The sequence below is a fragment of the Papaver somniferum genome, chromosome 2 (genome assembly GCF_003573695.1).
Source record: "Papaver somniferum cultivar HN1 chromosome 2, ASM357369v1, whole genome shotgun sequence".
NCBI lineage: Eukaryota > Viridiplantae > Streptophyta > Magnoliopsida > Ranunculales > Papaveraceae > Papaver > Papaver somniferum.
The window spans coordinates 147057604-147067814 of NC_039359.1; positions in this window are offsets into that span (position 1 = coordinate 147057604).

Consider the following 10211-nt stretch of genomic DNA (forward strand, 5'->3'; position numbering starts at 1 on the left):
ACAGTTCTAACATCTCATTGTAGTGGGTGCTTATCTGTTGGCGAACTAACCTCTGAGGATATGGAGCAACATCAACATTAGGAGTTAGAGGGGTATTCACAACATGGGATTGTCGGCTTTGCTAATGTACTCAGGTTCCTTTTCTAAGTTGGAGGTGTTCTTTGGTGGTGTAGGCAATGATATGCTTGGCTCAGACTCATTTGATTGTGGTATGCCTACATTGTTCTCAACAATCTTACCACTTCGGAGAGTGGTGATGGAATGGGCTTGATCGGGTGAGGTTTCATTGCAAGATGATGTTCCTGCTTGAAATATCCTCTTTGGATTTTGTTGGGGCTGGCTAGGAAGTTTACCCTTTTCTCTTGTATTCAGTGCATCGCAAATTTGACCCATCTGTAGTTCTAGAGCGGAGACTCGTTGATCAGTTGCTTTCTCATTCTTCATCAGATGTTGGGTCAATTGATTGATACTCTCTTCAATGCTAGACAATTTCTTGTCAGCAGTGTATTGAGGGTACGACTGCTGTTGAGGATTTTTAGGGTATTGATAGCCTTGATTGTTTTGATAGCTTTGAGTGGGTTGAGATGGTCCTCCTTGAATGGGTCCTTTAGACCATGAAAAATTGGGGTGGTTCCTCCATCCTGGGTTGTAGGTCTGTGAATAAGGGTTATGCTCTTGTTTTTGAAACATAGCATGTGCCTGTTCTAGCCTAGATTCTTGGAATGCATGCATTTCCGGACAATCACTGACCTGATGGTCAGAACCGTTACATATATCACAGATAGCCATTTCGACATGTTCACAGAAAGCAGTGGTAGAAGGTTTTACGTTTTTCTGAAGTTCTAATGCTTCTATTCTTCTTGCTAGTGCTGCCATTTTTGCATTTTCCTCAAATTTAGACTCAATTCTATGGACCTTATCTACAGGTGTAGTCTTTCTAGGTTCACGAATGGATTCCCATTGTTGAGTTTTTTCAGCAACTTCAATTAGGAAAGCCCAAGAGTCATCAGCACTTTTATCTGTGAAGAGTCCATTGCACATAGACTCTACAATTGTTCGGGTGGAGACATCTAAACCTTCATACAAAATCTGCACAAGTCTCCATTTCTCAAAACCATGATGGGGACACTTAAGAAACAATTCATTGAATCTCTCAAGATATCTAGCTAAGGTTTCACCTTCTAATTGTACAAAGCTGTTCAGATTTTGACGAATTGTCGCAGTCTTGTGATTAGGGAAGAACTTTTTGAAAAACTCTTTTGTGAGGTTGTCCCATGTCCTAATTGACTGTGGATGTAAGGCATACAGCCATGACTTGGCCTTTTCCTTCAAAGAAAAAGGGAATAGTCTCAATTTTAGGGTTTCGTCAGACATCTGAGTGAAACGTATAGTTCCACAAATCTCCTCAAATTCTCTCACGTGATGGTAAGGGTTTTCATTTTCAATTCCTCTAAACACGGGAAGCATTTGTATTGTGCTCGATTTTAGCTCATAATGACCAGTAGCTTCTGGTAAAACAATGCAAGAGGGTTGGCTTGTCCTTGTGGGGTACATGTAATCCTTGAGGCTACGGGGTTCTTCCATTATCTCAGGTTGGTCCGGTGTGTTTTCCTCAGAGGATGTGGGTATGTCAATTGGGTCTATTGGATTGACTCTAATTAGTCGGTTTGATTGGTCTCTAAAGGTCACAACCATATCCTAACAAGATCATTGATCGACGAACTAACATCTAACAAGCCCACAGTCAATGAAAAACACGACCTAAAATTTGGTTTAGTTGGGTTTTGGTTTCACAAAGGGTTTAGAGAAATTTTGGATTAATTGGGACAAAAAGCCCAAACAACTAAAAAAAAAGGCTTTTGGTTCTTGGTTTTTTTTTGTAAGGTTAGGAGCCCAATGATTGGGGTATAAACCTACAGTCCAAAATAAAATGCAAGCCCACAAAAGAAAAGAAAAATAACAACAAATAATTACAAGCATATAAAAGAAAAAGAAAAAGAAAAAGAAAAAATTATTACAAGCCCAAATGGAAAATAAAGAAAAAGAAAAATAAAATTATTACAGGCCCAAATATAAACACTTAAATACAAGCCCAGATAATTTTAATGAGGCCCAGTTGGGTTAGCTCATGGGTTAGGCTTACCTGATTTTTGGAGGGAGCCCAAATTTGGGCTTTTTATCCCTTTTTAGTTGCACAGGCCCAGTTGGGCTTTAGGATCGTCCTAAGCAGCTCAGTTGGTTCAAGCCCAGCAGCAAAGGTGGAGCAGAGCCCAGGAGCAGTAAGTACTAGGCCCAGCTCAGTTGGTTCAAGCCCAGCTAAGTTGGTTCAGAGCCCAGCAGCAGAGAGTTGGCACAAGCCCAGCAGCAGAGAAAGCAGGCTTTGGCTTTGGCTTTGGCAGCAGCAGCAACAGCAGCAGCTGCACAGCAACAACACCAGCAGCAGCACTTGCAACAGCAGAGCAGCAGCAGCTTCACAGCAGCTTCAGCAGCAGCTTCACAGCAGCTTCAGCAGTTTCAGCAACACTTGCACACCAACAGCAGCAACACTTGCACTTGCAGCAGCACAGCAGCAGCACTTGCAGCAGCAGAGCAGCAGCACCACAGCAACAGCAGCAACACTTGCACACCAACAACAGCAGCACTTGCAGCAGTGCAAGGTAGTGCAAGGCAAAAACAGGACAGAAAACAGGAAACAAGCAGAAAACAAGCAAACCGCTACCGAGTCCCCGGCAGCGGCGCCAAAAACTTGGTGTAAGGAGAAAATAACCTACAAACTAACCTGCAAGTATACAGGGAAGTTGAAGCAAGAAAGAGTAAATAGGGGTTTGTCCACAGGGACTTGGAGGATTTGCTTAAGTTCTCTTTGGGGAGTTTCTAAAGTTATCTGAATTCAAGGGAGGGTACTAAGTCTTTTGATTCCACTACCTGACCCTAGGCTAAGGAAATTGTGATGCAATGTATGTCTTGTTTTTTTCATGAAAGATTACAAAGAAGAATAGAGTAACTAACCTAGCTAAATGACCCCTAGCATCAGCTGTCTTTCAACAGCACAACTGATCACAAGTATTTAGCTCAACTAGCTAACTAAGCTTGATGCAGTCTCTCTAATGGATTAAATTCTCACACACTGACCTAGCTGCACTCCTAGCATCAGCTGTCTTCTAACAGCACAGCTGATCACAAGTGAAGTAACTCAGATGGCATTTCATTAATCCTAAGGCAGTTAAAGCATTCCAAGACAATACATATACATTTTCTATCCTAGCATATGATCAAGAGCTTCCTCTAAGCCCTAGCAAAAGAATTAGAACATGAACATGCTTATAATCATGATATTATCACATATGCACATGCTCCACATGATAACAGCACACTTCACAGTCAATTTTTGTGCAAAACCAACATTCCACATGAACTGAAAAATGTTACTGATATATGAAGTGAAATGAAAACTAAAACATGTATCACTGGCTAGCCCAGATATCTCTACAGTCTCAACCCAACAATACATATTTATATCCAAATCCCTAAATTATACAATTAGGGTTTATAGAAAAATCCCCAAATTCCAACAGTGAAATTAACTCACCTAATCTTCAAATTGACGTCGACCCATCCTTCCTCTGACTCTCCTGCTCCATTCCCACGCGCCAATTGCTACTCTAGACTCGCCTAATCGATTGATTTTTCTTCCAGGGTTTCAGAGAAAGGGTGAGAAGAAAAATCAATCAAATAGGGGGCTAGAAAGAGGGGGGTGATGATAGTAGTGATGGGTTGTGGTTGTTGTGGAGAGTTGGTGGTGTTTGGTGGCGTCAGGGAGTGGTGGTGATGATGGTGGTGCGGCAGGGAAGGAGGTGGTTCTGCAGAGGGGGGGTGATGGCTGAGATGGGTGCGATAGAATGGGAGAAGGGTCTGTTTGGTTGGGGTTTAGGTGCTCGGTTGCTAGGGTGTGAGGCGAATCCATCGAGTCTTGATGTTCTGTGACTCTGAGCTGCGAGATACGAAGATGGTAGGTAGATCGGATGGTGATGCGGAGGCAAGCGAGGAGCGACCGTCAGATTTTTTTGATACAACGAAGTTAACGGCTCTAGATGGGGTTAGGTGTTGTAGTGTAAGGCGGAGATATCAAACGTTGATGAACAGCAAGGGAGCGACCGTTGGATTCAACTACCATCTAATCTGAAGGCTTGGAATTTCAGCGCTGTGGTGCTTGGCAGAGACTTCAGATTTTGATGCTCTATGAAGGAGCGACCGTCGGATGCTTCTGAGAACTGATCTGATGGCTGAGAACGGAGGCGCTTTTGTGTGTAGAAAATGAGGTTGTGCGCACCATTCTTCGCGGCTTCCTTGCGTAATTTCTCCCGGCTTTTCACTACTTTTCTGCTCTTTTCGCTCCGCGACTCATCCGAACTTTATTTATTACCTAAAAATGCAAAATTAATTAATAAAAATATTTATTCTTGAAAACAATGAAAATACAGAATATGGGATAAAATGTAGAATTAATGCACAAAAGATGAGTTAAAAAGCCAACAAAAAGGGATAAATATATACAATATTTGGCACTCATCAACCAAGGATTATATTTAAACAATAAATAACAAAAGTTACTGCTCGTGTTCAAAGTATGTTGACATATTTTCACTGCAAATCCTTATTTCATATTTACATGGATTTGTATTCTTGGAATCGGTTATAGCACACTTCCAAAACAAGTATAGAATTGGTTTGCATGTATTCCAAGACTATTATGTGATTGATTATACCAAATCACAATGGTTAGTTGTGATTGGTCCTTCCAAGTCACATACATGGGTTCAGATCGGTTATACCTAAATATGGTACCTACATGTGATCGGTCACACCAGTCACTAGGATCGGTTACACCAATTACAAGGATTGGTTCCATCTACACATGGTATCTAATTGTGATCGGTCACACCAGTTACCAGGACTGATTACACCAAATACAAGGATCGGTCACATAACACCATGATCTGCCACACCAATTACAAGGATTGGTCATACCATCACATGGTGATTACTTTGGATAGGTTACAACAATTACCAGGACCGGTCATACCAAATCATAAGTCTAGGCATTGTGATCGGTTATACCAAGATATATAACCTGAGTTAAGATCGGTTCTACCAACTCACACATATTGGTCATCCAAAGATATGCAATGAATAACAAGACCAATAATCTTATTGATTTCCCTTTCTATTCACAAAAAAAGTTTATGAACGTAATTCCTTTAAACAAATGTAAAAAATTATTTCCTAGGATGAAATATTCACCATAAACCATTAACATAATCATAACACTGTATACAAGATTATGTCGATGTCATACCTACGAAGTCCAAAAGATAAGCGTTATACTTTGTAGTCTAATTCCTTAATACTATGGCCATACTATTATGATGATGTCTCATCACTAGAGTATTATATAAAATATATACAGCTTCACATGTTATGTTTTCAAGCTAAATGACTTAAAAGAAACAAGATAGAAATGGAACAAGTCAAGTCATTAGTTACTAACGTCAAGCTGAAGGATAATATCTTCGTTGTCTTAAATCCATCTTCAGATCTTCATGAGTAACTGAAAAAAAATATTTCTATCATTTCTATCCTAACCTAACAAAGTCGACTCCAGTTCACTTATTAAGCGACTCGAGTTTTGGAAATAAACATGACAACCAAACTGGACATATCAACGCTTGGTGGGTTCAACCGAGCAGTGCTATAACATTTTCCGCATTATAATTGTTATTATAATTAAGTAAAATACACAAATATGTTAACTCCGTAATACTTTATATTGATCCTACATAGTTTCGGTTACTTTCGAACCTATTATCAAGTGTACACTTTGTTGTCGTATCGTCTCGATCATGTATCCATAGTCAATCACACAAGTGATATTGTCGTTGTGTTGTGTCGATCTCGTATCCATAGACGATCACACGAAGTGTGAACCGAATTGTCTTATTTTCTCGACTCTGTCCATAGAAGATCACATTCGGTAGAGGACTTATAGGTTGATAATCAAAAGATTGTGGTGTATTTGTGTACCATCGTGTTTTCAGTCGATCAAAACGGCTTTCTTATTAGATAAATATAATCTAAGTCAGACCCAGACGATCAAGTTGTGTGCACATAATTCACAAGATACGAAAACTAATAAGAACAATCTTATACGTCTTAAAATCTTCTTTAATCTTCAAAATACATGCACATTCAAAACTTGAAAGATCTTGTGATCGATCACACATAGAATATATTTTTTTAACAATGATTATCACAAGATGTATTTATATCTAACAATGGTTCTAAATATCCCGTCCCTACTTTGATCTGGTTTGAGTGACCCTTATATTAGAACAGAAGGATCTCAAGAATAATAAAACTAGGTGCGATCAAATTTTCAACAAGTGTCAGTCAATCAAATCAATAACCGGAAACTAAAATAACAATGCAATCATCTATTTTCTCACCAACGGTACTCGTAGAGCATCTTGATCCCACAAAAGTCTTTAAACGAGCGGTCGTAAGAGATTTCTCCTAATTAGGGTACTTTCCTATCCGGATAAACGGCTCCACCAGAAACAACACGAATGAAGCTTGCCTGGCTCTTAGGATAGTTTGCAAGAAATGCAAACTCAAGTATTTATATACCAAGGTTGTTTGGGGTACAAGAAAATTCCAAAAATGAAAATATTCTCAAGATATGCAATAGTACCTAACTTCGGTTTTCCTATTTCCAATAAATGTCAAACAATATTTTCGAAATCTCTCATAGAAAAACTTCCAATATTAGCTTAGCACATTAACTAATATTTATTATCTAAAGCTATCCCTTAATTTCTAGTAATTAAAGCACATATAATCGAAAATTATAGTTAAATGCTTTTCAATCATTTCAGTTTAGGATCTTCTTGAGCATTAAGGAATATATTTAAACGATTACTGATAAGAATTACGCACATGTTCAAATAATGTCGACATCAATAAGTTTCCTATCTTAGCAAAACCCTAATTCCATATTCACACATACATGAAGAAATATGTAAACATAGGAAACTCGGGTTTTCTCTTGGGACCAGCTCTACCATGACTCCCAAACTAAGTTAGGATCGTTTACACCATGACTCCCAATATAGGTTGTGACCGGTTCTACCTTATCCCCCAATACTAGTTAGGATCGGTTCTACCATATCATTAGATATAGGTTGTGACTGGTTCTACCATGCTTCCCAAAACTAGTTAGGATCGGTTCTTCCATGTAACACAATATAGGCTATGACCGATTCTACCATGCTTCCCAAAATAAGTTAGAATCGGTTCTACCATGTCACACAATATCAACAATGATTCCCAATATAAGTTACGATTGGTTCTACCTTGTCATCTCGGCGGTTTTGGTCGGTCGCTTCCCCCATTCGTTTTAATTTTATTATTAAAACTATAATTTTATTGTTATATTATTATATAGGGTTTCCTCTTTCAAGGTCTTCCTCTTTCAACCATAACTCCATATTTCCAAATATTTATCCATGGATCATACGGATGACAAAGAAAGTGGTCTAGTAACCATCAAATCTTTTCATCATTAAAATACTAATATTTTTTTTTTAATATTGATCATTCAAGCGAGGATTAAAAGTTTTAGTCAAACTCAAATTATTCATAAAAGGATCAAAAAATCCTCAATGGACCATCAGAAAATACTATAATTCTCAGGATTGGTTCATGGACGACATAGCAACACATGCATATCTGTGGCGGAATACATCGAAGATTATTCCCTCCGAGGTGATTGTCTCCTATTTGCAGGCGACACGGAGGAACAACAATTTTTGTTTTGTGTTGCTTTTGATTTATCTAGTTTATGCTTGTTTGAGTATTGGTTTTCGACGTAATACTCCTTTCGCTTTCGTTCGTTGAGGTACTCATTTCGCTTCTGCTCGCCAAGGTATTCCTCCTACTCTTGCATGTTGTTTTTCCATTGGGTATGTCCTGATTGTCATTCTGATTCCTCGACGATGCGATGGCTTTCGTAGCGGTCATTCGATCGTCGATCTTCCCTTGCGATATTATCTGCTTCAATGTCTTTCCTTTTATACAATCTATGTCACCTATCGTTACCACTCCGCACATGTTGTGCCCTCCAACCCTCATGTGAAAGTCGTGCATGCCAACGTGGAACGATACTTTTAGAGTATTAGGTACTACACATTTGCAGTATCTTATCCACTAAGGTCTCCAGTAGTCTGTTTGACTATTTTCCTTATAGAATTGTTGTAATATTTCGAGAAGACCCAGATCTCTGGGTGTTACTCTGGTCTTCTCTACTTGCACAATACGCTAGGCTAAATAAAGCCTCTATTGTCAAGGGAGTTTAGACGCGATTTTAACATGTTCTTTTGATGCTGATCTAAATCTATTTTGTTCAGATTAGCACCTTCACTTAAAAGAGGGGTTGCAATACATTCCCCCGCGATTTCTATTACTTACCCATAGGTATAAGTTCTTGATGAAGAACGTCCTGATATCGTCGTTTTTGGTGATTTTTCAACTTCTTCTCGGAGTGAGTATCAACATTGTTCCAAATTCTTCGTACTCTTGCATCTGCATAAATGTTCCATCTCTCCGACTTTCTTGTGATTTAGCTCTAGATCTTGATTTATTTTTGATGATTCCTTTTATGCCCCACGGTGGGAGCCGAAAGATGTTGTAGTAAAAATGTTTCCACAACAATCCTCGAGATTTATATTGAAAGACATAATCTTAATTGTCAGATGAATTAAGATTTATACCTTATGAATGAGTTCTGATGATATAATATGAACCGTTGGATGATTCAGTAGTATTTTTCGTGATGCGTTCCTGATGTATGAGAATTTTCCAGCTACTTGATAAATCAGTTCTCCTAAAGCTTTGGCTTTTCAAGAATTGTTGATGAAGGTTGGGTTGGGGGGGGGGGGGGTTGGTTACCTGCAAAGCTCTAAGGCTAGGACCTGCAAAGACACTCTGATACCTCAATGAGTAAAAGATCTAAGGCTAAGCCCTATGGTGTGCTAATCTAGAAGCTACATTAGCAGTCCACGTCAGCTAGGCCAACCTCCTAAGTCTTATGGAAGTGCTAATCTAGCAGCTAGCTTAGCAGTCCTCGTCCGCGCCCACCGTTATTTGGTTCAGCGCAACCAATCTTAGCCATCAGATCAAAAAGTAAATCTCCCAGCGCTGAACCATTCAACGAAAAGGTGATTTTTGTGGCGCTGAACCATTCAGCGCTACTATCTCGCTTCTAGTTCAAGTGCAAGCAAATGCTAGAAGAGAGAACTAGTGTTAACAAATAGACAACATTTTTTTTTGAATTGTAACACTTTTATGCTAATCTAGCAGCTTAATCTAGCCTATAGGACTAAGTCTAAGCAGGTTTTTATGGAGAGAGAAGGATTATAAATGTGTACCTTTCCAGTTGGAATTCCACCTCTATTTGTAGAATATGGAGGAATTTTATCCAGTCCAATCCACGTCTAGATACATTTTGACTATTGTTGATGGTGGTTTTTAGCTTAGGGTTAAAATCGTAAAACCGTACATCTGACATGACGTCACTATGACCAATAGCGCATTTATGGAATCAATAGTGTGCCTACGTAAGAATTGCTAGGGTACCTTTTTTATATATATACATGTGTTATGTTCCAGGCAGAACCCTTAGTATTAACTGACATCACCTTTGCCAAACCCTGATTCTACCACCGTGCCAATGCAAATCATGCCAGCCACGTCTCTGCGCCAAGGCATGACAACCATGCCATCCACGTCTCTGCGCCAAGGCATGACAACCATGCCAGCTGCACCACCGTGCCAATGGAAAACCATGCCAGCCACGTCTTTGCGCCAAGGCATGCCAACCATGCCAGACGCACCACCGTGCCAATGGCAAACCAGGCCAGCCACGTCTCTGCGCCAAGGAATGCCAACCATGCCAGCCGCACCACCGTGCAATTGAAAAACCATGCCAGCCACGTCTCTGCGCCAAGGCATGCCAACCATGGCAGCCACACCACCGTGGAATTGACAAACCATGCCAGCCACGTCTCTGCGCCAAGGCATGCCAACCATGCCAGCCGCACCACCGTGCCAATGGCAAATCATGCCAGCCACTTCTCTGCGCCAAGGCATGCCAACCA